The following is a 19,313-nucleotide window of genomic DNA, read 5'->3' on the forward strand; positions in this document are numbered from 1 at the left end:
TTCGATTGCGAGAGTGTGGTGTACTGTCATCACTGCGTTTCGCGCTTAAGATATCCAAGATAACTGGTGCCGCTTGAAAAATGACACTCTTTCCAGATCCCTTCGGCAAGTTTACGAAAAGGTCGTGGCCTTGAACAAACTGTCGAAGAGCATATATATTCAGTAAGATTCAGTGATACATATTCAGCATATGTATTCAGTATATGTATTCAGTGATATTCAGTAAGACGATTAAACGAGCGTCATGTAGTATGCTAATTATGACCAACTTCCCTAGAAACCTCGTTCCCATGGGTACGATCATGCCGCGCCATGTTGGTTCCCACCATGCCTTGCACGATCTTACCCCTGGAATTGTATAATTTAAATATCCTACTATTTGGGATATTTAAAAAAGAACTTTAGTCAGTGTGTTTACGAGCGAAGCAGATTTACGTGTGCGTGACGTGCAAGAGAATACGTGGGCGCGAGCGCACAACTTTTGAAATGCGCGCGACTGACGTTACGTTTATGTATATTCATCCGGAATAGTCAGTCAGCGTTATTTTCGTATTCCACACGACCAGGAACAAGTGAAGGAACGCGCACGCAGCCCATGAAGTCGAGGTTGGCCTTGCACAGATTTAAGTGAAGAAAATACGTCACATGGTGTCACGGATAACGACGCGTAGAGCATTGTGGGTAAGTTTCTTCCTCGCGCGGGAGCTCGCTCAATGTGGCGGTTACTAATTCGATATGTTTATTTTTCCTCCTCATTGCTGAAACTATTCTCACAACACTGTATTGGTTCATCCAAAAATGATAAAGATAACCAATGATTTGAAATATATCCCCAAAAGACACGTGATCAGTGATACTTAGAGACAGGATAAATTACCGTGATTGTATCAAGGCCATGTTTTTATCATATAAGCCGACATTTTGTTAAAGCAATGCCATTGGCGAACCGAAAACTTTGGGCAAATAACGCTTCTCTTATCCACCTCGACTAGAAATACCCCCTCATCGGTTGAACAGAGCCAGGTGGTCCGCAGTACTCAATCGATCGCCATCTTGTTTGATGCATGTATGCATGACTGACGCGACGCGCTGGGATCCTAGCACGCATGCTCGCCTTGCCTTCATGCTGAAGTACGTGTCCTAAGTTTGAGCTCTTCAAAAACTATAATAAATAAAAATTCTTTTATTTTTAGTGTCCGTACGTGCATTCTCAGGCTCTAGGCTAGCCCCAGACTGGGGGCCAGTCTACTGTATACCTTCGTATCCTAAGCCCCACAGCGGTCAATTCAAAAGGTGGGGACTCTGCGAAAATGCCTTCTATGAAACCCCTTTTGCGTGTATGGATCACTCACCCCATCAATATTCTTATATATTACTTCAGGCGATTTCCAACATGCGGCCATTCGTTTACTACAGCGATTAACTCCCGATCGCTGCTTGATGCCAAACACAGTCGGGATCTGTTTTGTTTGGTAACCAGACAGCGTTAGAGACGGTAATCCGAACTGCTGTTTTATCAACGACTGTGTATCACTCGTAATGAAGCCGTGTGTATGCATGAATGCAATGAATGTTTCGAAAACAACAGCCGTCGGGTATTTTCAAGGGTGCGCGTCATCATCGTATGAAATGGGGATTGGACGAGAGAATGATGTGCGCTCCGGACATGCCAAGCTGTCTGGCAACTAGTTCACACTCGATCCCAAGTATCGTATGCATTTCGGTTCATCATTCGTCAACGTTCATTATTTTGCAATGTTATGCTTTATGGATCTACGTAATAACGCTGTCTAGTTCCCAGACCGAGCAGATCCCGACTGTGTTTGGCATCGGTCAGCGATCGGGAGTTATCGCTGTAGTAAACGAATGGCCCAAATCGAAACAAAAATTTCACGGATTTCTACATAGTGGAAATCGCCCAAAGTAATACATGTACATCAGAATATTGATACATGCAAAAGGGGTTTCATAAAAGTCATTTTCGCTGAGTCTTCACTTTTTGAATGGACCGCTGTGGGGCTATGATATGGAGGGAAGTCCAGTAGACTGGCCCCCAGTCTGGGGCTAGCTTTCGAGGGGTCAGTTTGGAGAAGGCGAATGGCTCATCATCATGTTCATGGCGAACGAAGCAAAATACGCCTTTGGAGTAGGCAATTGCAACTATATCGATCACCGTGTCAGGAAGGTTGGGTCAGGTTAGTAGCAGTCTAGGCTTTAGTGTAATTATTTAAGCGGGAAAAGTTCCATATAGGCCCAGCCTAACCCCAGAACTGTGGGGTCCGAAGTCCACCCTGCTTCCACGTTCGGAGCGGGGCGGACGTCGGACCCAAAGTTTTGGAGGTACAGTAGGCCTAGCCCTAAGTTCTGTGGTGTAGGCCTACGGCCACCAGCAATTCTTCCCTTTACTTAAGTAATCAGAAAGCAATAACATGTGACTTGATAAAAATGGTATTTTATATAGTTGCTAAAAGTTACACTTGGAACTCAGATTTTGGATATTGTGTCTTTCTCTTAAAAATAATGAAATTTTGGGGGTCAGCACTGATGTTAGAGTAGTGGGGGGCTGTTGAGCACAATGTGACCTTTTCTAAAGAAATAGGAAAAGGTCACATATGATAAATATGAATTATGAATATGAATGAGGATAGGGTTAAACGTGGAGCACAAGTTGACCTTTGGTAGGGGTATAACAATGTGTGAGGGGTAAAAGTACGGTACGGGTTGACATTTACTGTATAGGGTGAATATTGGATATATGAATATGAACATAGTGGGTTCAAAATTTTCGGCACAGTTTGACCCTAACTCTTAAAATTTTTCCCCAACACAAGAGACCCATAGCCCCGGCTGGAAGTCTGGACGTAAACAAAGGAATTAAAGTCCTTAGTCCCTACACAACAGTCCGTGGGTCGACAGTGAGGCTCCAAAAGTAATTAGGAAGTAGGAATCGACAATTCCTACACAATAGACAGTTCGTGTCGCCGGTTAATGCGAGGGATAATACCTAGATAATGGCTGTATATAGTGGCTGAGCTGTGTCGGCAGACTATTATGTTAATGATTACATTGTGTACGTTGGAAGTGAGCGTTGGTCTGACTTAACCTTTGGACACTAAGGAGGAGAGGGCGCCCACATGCTAGCAGTCTTGGTTTTGACTTACTATGGCTGCCGAGATTTGATCGATACGGGAAGAAGACTGTTGTCCCTAGTTGAATTTTTTAATCCTATGAACTAGAGTTTTTTTTATGTCCCTTTACCCAGTACATGTATACGTGTTCAGTCCCGCTCAGTTAGAGCGGAGCGTTACTGTCGTTCTTTATTGCGGAACCTAAATGTAAAATACAGCCTTATATAAAAATAAAATAGAATTCTGGGGGTGGCATGACGTCAGTTGGGAATTTTTAATACGTAGTGTGGAAGGGAGATTTGAATGTTTTTTACATGACACATTTTCTTTTACAAGCTTCCTTAGTTTAGTCAGCAACTTGTCTGGTACCCCGTATCACCTTATAGTTTAGCATTGCTCATCGAGCTTCCTGCAGTTAATTGTTCAGACTGGTGCGTGCTACTGAAGAGCGAGCATTACCACTCACAGCTCTCTTCAGCCTTCCCACATTTGCACTTTTCTGCTCTTGTCACCAGTTGCAGCTGGGGTGAGTTTTGCCGTAATTTGATATTTGTATTGTAAGTCAGTAGTTTTAGTGTCAAACAAAGTTAGTTTGTAATTTTGGCAAAGGTTCTTTTGAAGTTTCTGAGGCAGGGAAGGTTGGAGCATGAAAGTTTGGCATAGTCTTCTGTAAATTTCTTCCATTTCGCACACTTCGTTTTGTCTTGGAAGCAGCATTAGAAGTTTTACTTCGTCATTCAGACTAAAATGTAATTCTAATGTGATTTTGTTTAATCTTGTATAAAGAAAGTCATGTTCAGAGCCCACCATTAGCTGATCCTCCATACTATCCATAGATTTATCTATGCTCTTACAAGTGTTCCTTAACTAGAATTCCTAGCACTGTGATACTAAATTAAGATGTAGAGTGGTCCTCTAAAATTTTAGAATTTCAAGTTAATTGCATTTCTAATGTGTAAAAGCTGTGAGGGAATTCAGCTTTAGACCATGTGGTGCAAAACAAAGGATTTGACTCACACAGTCTGCACTGTAGTTTATAGCCATTGGCTGAGTGTGAGGTGCATGTATGTTAGTTTACATGTAGTTAGTGAAGACAGAAGTTCCTCGGCCAGTCTACTTTACCAATAAACAGTTCTGGCTTGTGCTGGCTACTTATGAATATTCATGACAGTGTGTCAGGATAAGAGGATTTATTACCCTGTCTGGTCAGTGACCATGTGGCCTTAAACTGAGTGACTACCTTATAAAGTGTTTTACATTGTGTATGATTCAGGTACTAGTTGGTATTCATGTACATGTATTCAGTACAGAGGTAATGCTCTAGGTGCGTGATGGCCAGTTTATTTTGGAACACTCATTTTTTGAGGAGACCCTGTCTTTTGTTCTTTATAGATGATTTGATATGTACCTGTACTATATTTTATCCCACATCTTCCACATTGAATTACTGTGTACATATATTTAATTTTCGTCATTTCTTTTTGTTTTGATTGATAGGTTTGTGCCTGATTGGTCACTCGAGTAATCCACTTGTGGCACTGTGTTGGTTTGTCATCACATTTCTATTTTTTTCATTTTTTAACTTTGTCCTGACCTTCCAAATAAATCGCGACCCAGTCTTCCTGAACCAGGTGTCTTCAGATCTTGTTACTTTCCCAAAGTCTTATGTACTAAGTTAGCGGGACAAATTTCCAGGTTACAGTAGCAAAGGGGTAAATTTATTCGTTGTGCTGTGGAATATGATGCAGAAGTTCCGGCCACCATCCGACCTGAAAATCATTATTCGATAATCATACCGATAAGTATAACACAAAACAAATTCAGTGGACTTCATATATTGGTTTCTGGTAGGTTTGTACTGGTACCATTTTATTTCCCGTTGTTCATCATTGATTCTTTTACAAAAAGTATCTTAGTAGTTTTAATAATTACTACAAGGGTGATTACCAGGCTTTGTTGACGTTCATGCCTTTATCAAGTTTTCCATGAGATAATCCACAATGTCCTTGTGGGTTTCATTTTCCTTCAAATATAGGTAACTTGACAGGAACTCCTTATAGTTGTAGAAAACGTCTTGTTTGACTGCCCAGAGGGCCTTTCTGTTTGCTTTCTGCCTGCCTTGATCTCTAGCTTCTGCCAGCCAATCTTGGTCGGCGGCATGTCTTCCAAATCTGAAATGTCTTCATTCGAGGTTTCGTCATCGACCTCCTCAACAGAATCCAAGTTTCCGTCAGCTTCATTCATGTCTGATTCCTCCTCAGCATGGATATTAATGAATGATATGGATATAGATTAAACTTCCGTCCGAAGCATTTGTCACACTGGTGACGAGCATAGGGTTTGGCTGTATAAATACCATTCATGTTGACTCTGCAAAGGATGACCTTTAAATGACACGAAACAAGTGAAAGCGTTCCATGTATCCTAAATATACACGTATTTACTGCTTCTGATTTACATATTTCACTTTTTATTTTCTCATTGTTTTATTGTTCAAATTGCTCTTTTACTCGTTTTGTTACTCTTTTCATTGTTCAAATTGTTCTTTTTATTGTTCAAATTGATTTTTTGGTGGTGTAAATTGATCTTTTCATTGCTCAAACGGATCTTTTATTTTTATTGTTCAAAATAAACTTCATATTTTTCAATTGGTCTTTTTATTGTATAAATTAGTCTTTTTAATGTATAAATTGCTGTTTTTATTGTTCAAAGTGCTCTGTTTATTGCTCAAATTGTTCTTTTTATTGCTCTTTTCATTTTATAAATAATGCTCTTTTTATTGTTCAAATTTGCTCAATAAAAATCTATCAAGTTTAAAAATCTTATTGGTAATCTCATTGGACTGTATAGGTTTGGCGTTTACTTCCCCCGGCAATGAAAAGGCCAAACGTATACATGTACTGGGTAACGGGACGTAAAGAACTCTAGTTCAAAGGATTCAAAAATTCAACTAGTGACAACAGAGTCTTCTTCCCGTGTCGATCAAATCTCGGTAGCCATAGTAAGTCAAACCCAAGACCGCTAGCATGTGGGCGCCCTCTCTTCCTTAGTGTCCAAAGGTTAAGTCAGACCAACGCTCACATCCAATGTACACAGTGTAATCATTAACATAATAGTCTGCCGACACAGCTCAGCCACTACATACAGTCCATTATCTAGGGATTATCCCTCGCATTTACCGGCGGCATGAACTGTCTATTGTGTAGAGATTATCAATTCCTACTTCTTAATTACTTTTGGAGCCTCACTGTTACCGGCGGACTGTTGTGTAGGGATTAAGGACTTTAATCCCTTTGTTTACGTCCAGACTTCTAACCGGAAAATTTTGAACCCAATATTCATATTCATATATCCAATATTCACCCTATACAGTAAAGGTCAACCCGTACCGTAATTTTACCCCTCACCCATTGTTATACCCCTACCAAAGGTCAACTTGTGCTCCACGTTTAACCCTATTCTCATTCATACTCATAATTCATATTAATCATACGTGACCTTTTCCTATTAGGGACAGTTTCTGAGTTCTGATGGATGCTACTACTTATGATTGCACGATTTTTGCGTGATTGGTCGATCAACATTTAGTTATCAAGTTGTTGACATTTTCAATCCAACTAAAAAAACTCAGTTGACATTAGGCATTTGATCATCATTTCTCACATGCTTTCTAAAGTTATCCCTGAATTTGGTTTTTATTCTATAAAATTCATGTACAGGCGTGACGGCTGCCCATGGAAATCAGGTCAATCTAACAGAACGTGTGCTTGCCATTTTGAGGACGGGAAGAAGTGTAACAAACTCACCCTGAACACAGGAGGTGACTACAGTAAGGAAATCAGCGAATATAAGACGCAGTTACCTGTACAGACTCCAGTAGTATCTGCTGATCACAACTACATCTCAGGCCAGCTGATTCCAAAGCAGAGAACTGAGAAAGTGCATGTGCACAGACAAATTCAAGTCAATTTTCCTGAACAGGATACATACACCTGCACTGGCCCAGGAGCTCATGCATGTACTGCTGTCCATGCTATGTTATGCTATGTGACCACGGACGTGTATAATAAAATCTGGACTCGCAATGCCCTTAATCAGCTTATAGAGTCATTGAATCCACTCGCAGCCATTTTACCGAGCCGAATACAAAGCTTTCCTGGTAATGCCCGCCTTTGTTCTTCCTGACGTCAATTGTAGGGAGCCAACCCACGCCTTTGTATTCGGCTCGGTAAAATGGCCGCTGGTTGGCTTCTTTTTCATACAAAGGCGTTGCAAGTCCAGGTTTTTTTTTTATATACGTCCGTGTATGTGACTGGCACCGAGGCTAGTACCTAGACATCTTTCCACGAAGAACCCTGCATTGGACACACAGAGACAAAAGACCAGTGCGTTGAACCAGATACCGTGCTGGAACACCTCAAGTGCACACATGGCTTTCATGGGCGGCATGGCACGGATGGACAAAATCCATGACCTGACAGGTGTGCAGGCGTGGCATACATAATGTAAGAGGTTCATATAATGTAGGGAATGATGGCATTGTGTGGTCTCGCACACGTCCACACAATGTTTTCCACTCTCTGAAAAACAGTTTCATAGGCATTTTGGGGTCAAAGTTATCCGTGTCAAAATCAAGAGGAACAGTCGGGGAAATCGTCTTCAAAAATCCAGCTCGAAGGGGTTATCCTTGTTGGAGAAAAAGGAGCATTTTCCCCAAGTTTCCTTAACCACAGGTGAACAAAGGAATGTTCACGCTGGTTCTAACAAAGTCAACGGGTAAGAGAGTCTAGAGAATTTTCTTCTGTTGTTTCTTATGCAATGAGTTTTATTATTATTACAATTATTTTCAGTGGAGTTGTTTTTCTGTCTAAAATTCACAGTTATATTGAATCAAAATGCACCCCTAATTTCTGTATTTTTCCGTTAAGAAAGTTGTAATGCAGAAAAGAAAGTAAGAGAAGCATTACAATCATAGTAAATAATGCATTATCACGTACATCTATGTATTCTCTGCAGATTTAACAAAGACCTTGAAAAGTACTTGACATCGATGCCGTCTCTTAAGGAGAACCCACTGTCAACAATTCAGGGAGAAACTATTCAAAATAGAAATTCTGTACCTTAGAAATTGATGTCTGGATGAAAGTAGGATTGAATGGCACGTTTACAGTAACCGATTGTTTGGGAGACCAAAAACAGAATGCATACTTTAACTCCTGTGACATACATCGTAGTCGTAGGGGTGCGCCGGTTTCACACCTTGCCCCTCTTTTCCTACTCCAAACCAGCGCGGACTTCCCCCAACAGGCGCGACCTCTACGCGACCCAATTGGCGCGACGCTTCCAAACACACAAACGCGGGACTTTTCCTGGGGACTTTCCACCACCGGAAAAACAGCTCTCGTCAGGGTGCCCTAGGAAAAATTAGATTCAATTTAAAAACCTATATATAAATAGAGACATGAATAGAGAACCCAAACCACGGGGCCGCCCGGTATTATCAGACTTTAGGCAATTGAAAAAAATCGTTTTTAGCGGACTTTGTCAGGCAGTACAACATCCCATTACCGGCACCCTCCGGTCACACAAAGCCGGAGCTAGTAAAAGCGATTCAAGACATTCAACGGCAATTTAGAAATCTCATTCGCCGGTCATATCGTCAACTCTTACAGACAGTCCAAGACAATAACACAGAATTTACAGCAACGGGCGTAAAAGGAAGAATATTACGAGCGGAGTTAATCACTGCGATCAAAGCGTACATTAAGCCGCAAGCGATTGAAAAAGTGGATATTCGGAGAATAAGGCGATTCAGGGACGATTACAGAAATTGGGAACTGGTGCCTAATTTCTACGCAGACGACCTGATTCATTTTTTCGATTTTTAGAGAACGTGTATCGAAACAAAGCACTTGCCGAGTTTAAGGAAATTGGCTCTTCCAAATTACAAACAGCCATCAAAATTCAGTTCGAAATGGAAAAACTTGGAGCAGAATCTAAACTCGGTATTATTACATTTACGAGTAAAAATAACGCGGTCTTCTATAAAATAGGAATTAAAGAAGCGTTAAGCCAGCACATTGCACAGCATTTAGAAGACGTGGAAGCTCACGAGCAGCTAGGCTCAGGTTGGGTGTTTGATAAAGTACACACCTTTTTTATCAACGTGGTAAAGTATAATCCAGTCGTAGCAACCTATATTCCACTCCCAAAATATTTAGCGGCCAAAACTGCTATTGTCAACGTTAAAAATAAAAAAGCTCAAGAGTGCATTCCCTGAGCGTTGCAAGCAGTTTTAAAATTATATTAAGACAATGTCAAGCATCATTTGGAAAAAACCCAAAATGTATACACGAGGACAGACCGCCTACCTACACTAAAGAAGACGGCTTAAATTTCACAAACGTAAATTTCCGACACCTGCATCACAAATTCAACGAATCGAATCACAGAATAAATTAGCCATCAGTGTATTTGGCTATACCCAAAAAGAAGGCACTTACGTGCTCTACAAGACCAAAAGCGAAAAAGAGGCCATTAATTTACTTTATTTTACTCAAGGCGAAACGAGTCATTGTTGTTGGTTTAAAGCTTTTCACGATTGATGGGCGATATTGATAAACATGGCCACAAGAAATATTAGTGTTTCAAATGCCTGTCACACTTTCAAACTGAAGAAAGACTCGCCAGACATCAAGCAGACTGCCAAGGAATTGACACAACGGCATGCAAGGTTGAAATGCCCGTCAAAGGGAAAAATATTCTCACGTTTGAAAATAATAAAAAACATGCAAGACGCCCCATTTATAATTTATGCGGATTTTGAGCCTGTTTTAGAACACTTACCGCCAACACGTACAAAAACACGGTCAAAACGCAAGTTCACAAAGCGTGCAGCTATTCTTAAGCGGTTATCAGATTCGATGGCGCGTGCACTGGGCTCGAGACATACTCAAAGTTAAGAGTAGTCCCAAATCAAACTCCCGTCCTACGGATTTTACATAATTTGGAAAAATATGACGCGCATTTAATTTTGCAGCGTTTAACGGAAGTAAAATTAAAGTCATCACTAAAATACCAAGAATTACATTTCGTTTAGCTTTGATCAACTCAGATTTCTAGACTCGTTTCATTTCATTGCCAAGTCGCTCGGTAGGCTAGTTAAAAACTGTTCACCCGACGATTTCAACCTACTTCGGGAAAGATTTCCAAATAGCACCGACATGCTATTAGAAAGGGGAATTTACCCTTACGAATACATAGACTCGTTTAATAAATTTTGAACAAATGCAATTGCCTCCTCGACTGCTTTTTACAGTTCGTTTAGGCAGGCGTCTGTTACTGAGGAAGAATATTCTCGGGCCCAAGACGTGTGGCAAACTTTTAAATGTCGTAATCTCGGGGGCTACCACGATTTATACGTCGAAACGGACGCACTATTACTAGCGGGCGTATTTGAAAATTTCCTGAAAGTGTGTAAAGTAAATTACGGCCACGACCCGGCAAATTATTATACCTCGCGTGGATTATCTTGGGACGCGTTGCTAAAACACTCCGGCATCGAATTGGAACTATTGACAAATATCGATAAGCATCTATTCTTTGAATGAGCCAAAAGAGGCGGCATTTCTGGCATGGGTGCAAAGTGCTACTCCAAAGCGAATAATCTCGAATTAAAAGATTATGACTCCGAGAAACCGACGTCATATATCATGTATTTAGAAGATAACAATTTATACGGCTGGGCCATGAGTCAGTCTTAACCGTTAAAACATTTCAGGTGGATTCAGGACGTGACCAAATTTACCCCGGAGTATATTTCAAAAATTTATCCAAGAGCGTCAAAAGGATATATACTCGAAGTGACGTTAGATTATCCGAGACATTTTCACGACAAACATAACGATTTCCCACTAGCACCAGAAAATATATCGAACCCGAATGAATGGCTCTCAGAATACCCAAAAGATTAAATATTAAACGGCGAGCGAATTACTTTGGTAGATAAACTCGTATCGACTTTAAACACCAAATGTCGTTTAAACAGGCGCCCTGGATGAAAAGTTATATCGCCAAAATACCAAGTGTGCGCTTCTGAATGGACGGGCACTTATTGAGAGACTCACAAGACGCTGAAAGATGAGTTGAGATGTACCGCATAAAAACGCAGTTCGATAAACCCATTTACTGCGGCGTAAACGTACTCGACCTATCCAAAGCTTTAATGTACGATTTCTATTATAACACTTTAAAAGCGTATTTCGGCGACAAAATAAGCTTACTTTATACAGATACCGATTCTTTACTCGTTCAAATTCAAACGAGAAATTTAACGAAATACCTACGCAAAAAGCGGAATTTATCGACTTAAGTAACTATCGACAGGATCATAAACTTTACGACCCCAAAACATACAAAAGTCATCGACAAAATGAAAGACGAATTTGTAGGCCAAACAGTTTCAGAGGCCATTTGCATACGCCCCAAAATGTACTTGATTCTAACGGATCGGCAAAATCTGAAAAAGGCAAAGGGCGTGACAAAAGTAGTAACTCAAAAACGGTTGTCGCATGAAATGTACAAAAACACCGTATTTGAAAAAACGCAGCATTTTAATAAGCAGCAATTATTCAGATCTGATAAACATCAGATATTCACAGTTTCGCAGAATAAATTAGGTCTCTCGCCGTTAGACACAAAGCGTTACGTATTATCAGACGACATTAAAACTTTAGCCCGCGGGCATTATTTAGCGGGCGGTAATTCGGTATCCTCGGATACAACTTGAAGCTGTTCTTTGACAAAACTTCTTTTTGGCTCGTTTAATAATAATACAAAGTAGGTCCCGTGTTTACCCGCCTGCCATTTACTCGTTTAAATTGACTGGTGCGTTTGTCAATTTGGTTAACGTCTACGGACCAAACGGGATCGGTTGCCCTTCTGACGGTCCCACCCTCTTGTTCACTCAGGTAATAAAGTTACCGCACTAATACATCTGAGTCAAGTTCACGCGACTCGCTTTTTACAGGCGCCGTGGGCGTTTGTTTTATGACGGCGTTTGCAAGCTCTTTGTCAATTAAATGCATTTTTTCCTCGTTTAAAGATGACCCGCGGCAAGCGTTTCACCCATTCCACGTTACGAAGACCTACGTTTAACATTTCTTGCTCGTATTGATGGCCGAATAACCGGCTCGGCTAAAGTTGAATTAAATCGTTTGACGACCTGTGAACGCCTGGTTCTCCCACCTGAATTTCTACTTTATTTTTTGTCATCAACTTTTAAAACTCCCTTTAAATTCCGATCCCGAGTCTACCATTATAACCTTAGGCCAAGTCAGCGGCGGCCTCTTGTAAATTTTCCTGACAGCTTCTGACGCTTGTTTGGCCGTTTTACTGGTCAATGGTTCTGCTTCTTTATAACGCGAACCGACATCTACGATTCATAACGCGTACTTGTACATTTTATGATTTACGCGATCCCAAGGCAAGTATCCGATTGTAATGTCATTGGCCTGGGTACATATTCGGGTGTGGGTAACTAAATTTGCCAAATTGCCTGCTTTTTAACAAGTTTCTAATACTGACCTTGTCTGCACCGGTCTTTTGTACCAAATGATCGAGGGCGCTTTCGTCTTTCCAGTAAACCTGCGGGCTATAAAACAACTTTGAAAATTCTTGGTTCATTTAAAATATTATAAAATAAAATGGAGAGCGCTTTAATCATGGTCGAAGGAGCTATAGTAAACATAAGAAGAACGCAAACGTCACGACCTAGCGTTCGAAAAACTGACGCAAGCGAAAGAATCCTGGGAACAAAATCGCTCTCACATGCTAGACTTTCTAAACGAACGTTTGAAACAAGAACGTATTAGCCAACAGACATTTGTAAACGTGGACGAAGCGTTGCCAACTTACAGTGAATTGACGGGTAAACAAATGTTTCCGTTGCCTCCAGAGCCAAAGTTAGCCGATTTCTATGTACCTGCCGCAGGCCAGAAAATTCGCGAGCTTATATGGATTCTAGGCTGAACTGCTTGGTAGGTTTTTTGGTGTATCGGTACAGTTAAATTCACCTTATTTTAAAAGAATGGATCATCAATTATCAGACCTCACCATTGGTGACATGGTTTTAGAAATCCAAAATTTGGCGGCATAAATGGAATCTGAATCATTTCGCAAGCGAAATAAGTTAATTGAATGCGAAGACCTATTTTTTGAAGCCGGCGTATCTTTTATCGCGTTTTCTTTCTTGTTTAAAATTTTCCAGTAAATTATAAAAAGTGGAAAGTGGGCAACGCGGGGAGTTTCATTAACGAGTAAAAAGAACCCAGGTCAATTGATTAATTTAGAGACGATAGCTGAACTCGCAAAAGATGTGGGATATCGAGGACGGGGTTCATGAGAGATATTTTGATTTACAGACTACGGCAAAAAATAAAACGAGCGAGTCAGAGTTTAAAAACGATTCAACCTGGAAAAAAATTAAGCTAAAGGAATTACCTGCAGCTGCGGATCCATTAAATTATCGCGAGCTTGCTGCCTTGGACGAGTCGTTACAAACAGTTAAAGGAGAACTAACGTAACCAGGGCACGCTATACCAACTAGACGATAAAATTCAACAGGTAAAAATTGAATCAGAAAAAGTGACGACAGACTCAAAAAGAGTGGAACTTTCGGAGCAATTAGACGATTTACAAATCGAGAGAAAAGGTCGAATAGAAGTTATCAATTAAGATACGGATAAACTCCGCCCGCAACTTAATCGAATTAAAGAAACAATTTCGGCAATCGTGGATTCCGATTTTACATTAGGCGAGAGAATTAGAATTTTATTATACGCTAGCACCTAAACCTGAACCAGGTGCTGACCTGAACCAGGGCCAAAATCCGGGCCTCCATCAAAAGGTGAAATCGTAGATTGGATAAAACGGCAATTAAATTTGGAATTAGGCAAATGTATTGACGGTTGAAAGCTCTTGCGGCATTGCCGGAAATAATTGGCAGTATTTTAGGGTGAATATTAAACGTGGCTAGTAAGGTGGTGGGTTGGGTCGCAGAACACGTGTGGACTTTATTCGTGGGCTCGGGTGTTTTACTTTTGACGTACGTCCAAAAGGTGTAAACGGGTTTTGCCAAGGCAAAAAAAAAAATAAATTAAAACTCCTTCTCAAATTTTAGAAGGAGGTTTTATTTGCCTTTTATTTTTCTAAGTTAATACTTTATACAGCATAAAACCTATTCCACCAACAGCAATGGCTCATATTGTTAAAGACAGCTTTTCTTCGTTATGCGCGTCTAACGGTTTCTTTTCGGGGATAGGTGGTAAAATTGGCTCAGGTAAAATTGTTGGTTCTTTTTCTGGCACTTCATCGTCAAAATCTGCGAATTCTGAAACTGATTCTGAAATTTAGACTAGGAATCGTTTGCATGTCTTTGGTCGCGATTTGTAAATTATTGCTGTAACCTTCAGACGTTCCGATGCGTAAATCCAGGTCGGAAGTTACCAGATATAACCCCGGTGCGACTACGAAATTTAACGGCGTTTTGGCGTATTGCAGCGAATCTTGAAATTGGCAATCAATATTGTTCGAGATCGGGCTCTGAATGTATTAGACTTTGTACGATTGTAATAAACTGTCTTTGAGCGTCTAACCCGGTGCCGGGGGCTAAAACGCTAGTCTTTGTATGCGCCTGGGCGCCTAATAATGCGTATACGTAAGCTCGAATCGATTCGTTCCTTTGTAGTTCCACATTTTAGGAATAAAAACCCACCAAACCAGAGTGACCGCGTCCGATTGCGAGATCCAAGTGACCATATAAGTACTCGTGTGACCCAAGCCTTTTGGCAGATCTGCCCAACGGAAACCTATGAAAGTAAAGCCCGCGTTTTTGCCGTTTGTTACGTGTAAATCGTGCGGATCGTAGTTTTTACCCGGGACTGGAATATAATCGGCGTCGTAATAGTAAGCAGTGCCCAACTGTTTGATAACTTGTCTCTAGTTTGTTTGTAGGGCTTATTTGATTCTACGTCGTACAGTAGACAAGTATCTATAAATCTCCGATGATTGTAATTGTTGTGTAACGCGTCAAATACGTCGTCACTCGGAATGGGCATCACGCAGTCGCAAAATATTTTTTCTCACGGTATAATGTATGTGAAAGTTAAACAAAGCCGACACGTAGGGATTGGAGTCGGTCGGTAGATCAAAACCTACGCCGCAGGTCGTCGTCGCGCAATACACTGCGAAATTAAATTGATTTTGGTAGAACGAAATCGGTTCGCTTGCCCAACGGTTGACCGCTTCGCCCGTCGTTACTTTCGGTAATTTATACGCGTGCGTTAAATTGGGAAACTCGGCTGAAAACCAGTTGTCCTTATTGACTACGATCGAAAATTGACTAAAGTTGGCTCCCATCTTTTAAATAAAGGGGTTTAAAAAGTATATGTTTTTTCATAAGATCTTTACTAAAAACTGCCGCCATTTCATTGGCTAGCACTTCCGCTCTTTCATTGACTTGTCGTTCAAATTCTTCTACTCTTCAATTTACTTTCCTTCAATTTTGTCGTCGTACTTGAGCGGATTTTTCTTTCATTTCATTAAACTTTTTCAGCTTGGATAAATTCAGTACGAATTCTTCTTGGGATATGTCGCCGTCTTCAATTGCGTGAGACGTATTCGTCTATCGTGTTTAATTTACCATCGGCAAGTACGCGGATTTGATCGAGTTTTTGGTTTTGTGGTCCTGTCAGCGACTGGCGTATTTTAACATTGTGTAAGCGCCAAATGCGCCGATCGCAAGACCTTCCATCGCTAATCCTATGGGGTCAGTAATTACTCAGTTGTGCCTATCGCTTCGACGCTGTATTCCACGTAACCGAGTGCAATAAGTATCCGTTTAATCTTTTTGTAACTGGTTTCGCCTGCGATTTAATTTCTTCGATCTTTTGAAGGCGGTCAATTTTTGTTAGGTTTGATTCCGTTTGATACCCAGTTAAATCTGGATAGATGTTCGGCTGGTTGTCTGTCGTCATAAGTAATAATTCACCTTTGTTTTATGGTTTATCATATCCTTTTATATATTTGTCTCGTATGCATTTATTTTTCAATTTTTAAGCGGAGCATAAATCACTGGGAATAAATATTTCATTCGGTTTGTAAACTTGTTTTCCGGTTTTGGTCTTTCTCACTAAACAAACGCGATGCCTTTGATTTTGTACGTCTAGCTTTGCCTGCTCGATGAAATCGCGTTGCGATTCGTAGCCGTTGACGATTAACCACTTCGCGTGAACAGCTACTAAATCAGCGTATTCAAATTTAGTGACTAAAGTTAGGGCCATTTGATTTTAGAAAAATGTTGAAAATTTTTTTTAGTTTTCCCGGCGCTTCCATAGAGGAGCTATTTTCCGGCGCTGGAAAGTGCCCGGGAAAATTCCCCCGTTTTTGTGTTTGGAAGCGCCGCGCTAGTTGGGGTCGCGTTGAGGTCGTGCCAGTTGGGTTACGAGTTTGGGGGGAATCTACGCTGGTTTGGAGTAGGAAAAGAGGGGCAAGGTGTGAAACCGGTTCACCCCTACTACTATTGTTACCTGAGTTTGGGTACAGTACGCATGTGAGTTTTTAAGTCTATCTGTCCATTCTCGTCAAAGTAGAGATATAGAACATTTGATTTTTTAATTTGCCAGTTTACAATCTCTGAATCAATAAGGACATTTAAGTTTAATTAAATTTAGTTCATTGTTGTCTGTGATGAATACACCAACATCTGTGACGCGCTCTCGTGATTTCTTTTCATGTTGCATTATGAGGAAGTGTGATTTATTTATTTTATTCATGTAACTTTTCGAATGTATTTATGAATCTAAAATAAGATTAATTCATATTTTTATGAAAATCATAAACATTTGCTTAATGTTTATTAGTACCAGTAGACGAAAAGACTTATGTAAAATGGATGTATATGTGTGTGAATTTGTTTGCATTTATATTATTGTAATTTTTTGGTTTTCGAACTTTGCTGGAAATGTAAAGAGAAAAGATGAACACAATAAAAGTTTAGCTTATCTGTCAACAGTTTTGATCGATAATTTATATCTAAATAATTAATTCCTGGGATTTTTTACGTTGCCTTTTCTCAAAAGAGAATTAAACCCAGTCTGAAAACATGCACGTCTGCTTCTTTTCAGCCTTACTGACAACACAACCTCATATAAAGGAGAGTTTGAAATCCTATGCTGTGGTATTACTTTGCACTTTATTGTGGTTTCCCCTCCTGCACAAATTCTGTGACATCAAAAAACATGCTTTGATTCGGATAGCAACTTAACCTTCCCCAGTTCCTCAGCTTTGTTGTTTTCATATTTTATTTCACAAAATCCGCAATGTATTTCTCGCGCCTAACTAATTCAATCGTCAAGTTTTTAGCTCCTGAACTCAATATTCAAGAGTCTAGTTTCCGCTTCACTGTTACCAGAAACTCTTGCGCGCGCAAAAAAAGTTCGGGAACAGTCTCTTTGCATTACCTGGTATACCGTGCAATAAATCAGTGATAAAACGCCTTTGTTATCCAGCGAAACGTGGTGAGTACCGCAAGAGGAGCCACCGTTGCTAAGAAAAGTGCGCCCTCTATTGGTCAAGCTCGAGGCCCATAGGAAATGATAACCTCGCGGTCAGAGGTAGCCAATCACAGTACCAAAGCCATCAGCCTTTCCCAGTGCCTTGTTCGGGCGTTCAACGACGGGCGAATAGTACAGTTCGACACAGGTACCAATCTTAATGACAAGGAATTGTTATTTTCCAACCTCAGAACACTGGCAACTTCAATTAGTTTCGAGAAACCTGTGCTGAAGTGCTGAAAAGGGCTGTAAATGCAGTGTTGATTGACCTTCAACGCGCCAGGTTATGGTTACTGCTTCAACCTCGACTCCATGGGCTGCCTTCACGTTCCTTCACTAGCCCCTGGTCCTGTAGAGTATGAAAAGGACGCTAACTGGCTATTGAAGATGAATAAACAAATACGTAGAGTCTGTCGCGCGCGCATTTCAAAAGTTGCGCGCTCGCAACCAAGTAGCCGGTTTGTAAGTGACTTCGTCACAAAGGCGGACGCACCACGATTTTCAGGCTCTCATTAGACAATCGCTGAAGTTGGATGTTAACTTCCAGTTCCATGGTTCCATGTAAACGACGATCGATGCATGTAACGCTGTGTGCAGTGCAGTGGGCGTGGTTTAAACTGAAGTGACGTCACACTTACGAATCGAATTCTCTTGCACGTCACGCACGCGTAAATCTGCGTCGCTAGTAAACATACTGACTAAGGTCTTAATTTAAATTTACTGCACCTCATAAATATCCATGAGGAAATTGGAGCGCGTCATTGACCAATTCTACCTCGCATCAGGGAAGTAGAAATGATACGCGACCACGTGACGTCGTAGCGGTGAGTATCCACATCGCTGCCGTGCGGTATCTTTTTCTGGTAGGATAAAAAAAAATCCCCCTTGAACCTGCTTCGTAAAGATGTAGTCTGTGTCATGTAATCTTTACGGAACCAGTCTGGGGTTGTATCCTATTAACTATTGCAGTAAAGACCCGAAACGTACATGTATGTCAGCACCAGACTATTGAAGCCCTGTTTCTATGCACATCTGCACTCGCCATTATCATTACATGGCAATTTATCAGCTGAGAAACAACAATGGCGTCCATGAGTACAAGTAACATGAGGTTTCTGTTTGAATATTTATGAAGTGTTGTATTTATGAAGTGTTTATTTCGGAAAACAGTGGGAATTACTGGTCCTGAGGTGTAGGTTAGCTTGACTACCTCTTCGCTTGGGGAGGTAGTCAAGCTAATCTACACCTCAGGACCAGTAATTCCCACTTCTTCCCTTCAAACCATGCTGCATTTGTATAATCCCGAATAGCAGGAAATTGTACACTACCAGGGATTAGATCAGGCAAGGGATGATGTAAACCAACATGGCGAGGCAAGATCGGAACCGTGGGAACAAGGTTTTTACAGCAGTTCTCTTAACACTTTTGACGTTTCTATGAAGGTAACCATCCTTAAGAAGATGCGCGGAATAACAGTCAACGGAGGATCAGTTATAAAGTTGTTGCGCGTTTGGAAATCTGTACAGCTGCACTAGGGCCTACACTATTTTCAAAATAGCCGAAAGCAAAGGCA

General features: G+C 40.8%; 2 protein-coding genes and 2 long non-coding RNA genes across 7 annotated transcripts in view; 3 read left to right on the top strand and 1 right to left on the bottom strand.

The window, feature by feature from the left end:
* LOC110977259 (G protein-coupled receptor 54-like) overlaps positions 1-19,313 on the bottom strand; it is a 158,087-nt gene that overhangs the window by 111,143 nt on the left and 27,631 nt on the right. The gene's annotated exons all lie outside the window — the stretch shown is intronic.
* The window catches only part of LOC110990465 (G protein-coupled receptor 54-like), a 218,528-nt gene that overhangs the window by 69,671 nt on the left and 129,544 nt on the right, over positions 1-19,313 (top strand). The gene's annotated exons all lie outside the window — the stretch shown is intronic.
* On the top strand, positions 1,327-8,260 carry LOC147799103 (uncharacterized). The gene is made up of 2 exons (XR_015425434.1): positions 1,327-2,195; positions 6,848-8,260. It is a non-coding gene; the product is annotated as an uncharacterized LOC147799103 (long non-coding RNA).
* LOC110977301 (uncharacterized) lies at positions 3,207-6,036 on the top strand. 2 transcript variants are annotated; one of them, XR_015425259.1, is made up of 3 exons: positions 3,207-3,654; positions 4,626-4,674; positions 5,164-6,036. It is a non-coding gene; the product is annotated as an uncharacterized LOC110977301 (long non-coding RNA). The 2 variants fall into 2 exon arrangements; XR_002597938.2 differs by having other exon boundaries at positions 3,219-3,654; positions 5,259-6,034.

Source organism: Acanthaster planci, linkage group LG05 (genome assembly GCF_054643075.1).
Source record: "Acanthaster planci isolate LZ-2023a linkage group LG05, COTS_SCS, whole genome shotgun sequence".
NCBI classification, from domain to species: domain Eukaryota; kingdom Metazoa; phylum Echinodermata; class Asteroidea; order Valvatida; family Acanthasteridae; genus Acanthaster; species Acanthaster planci.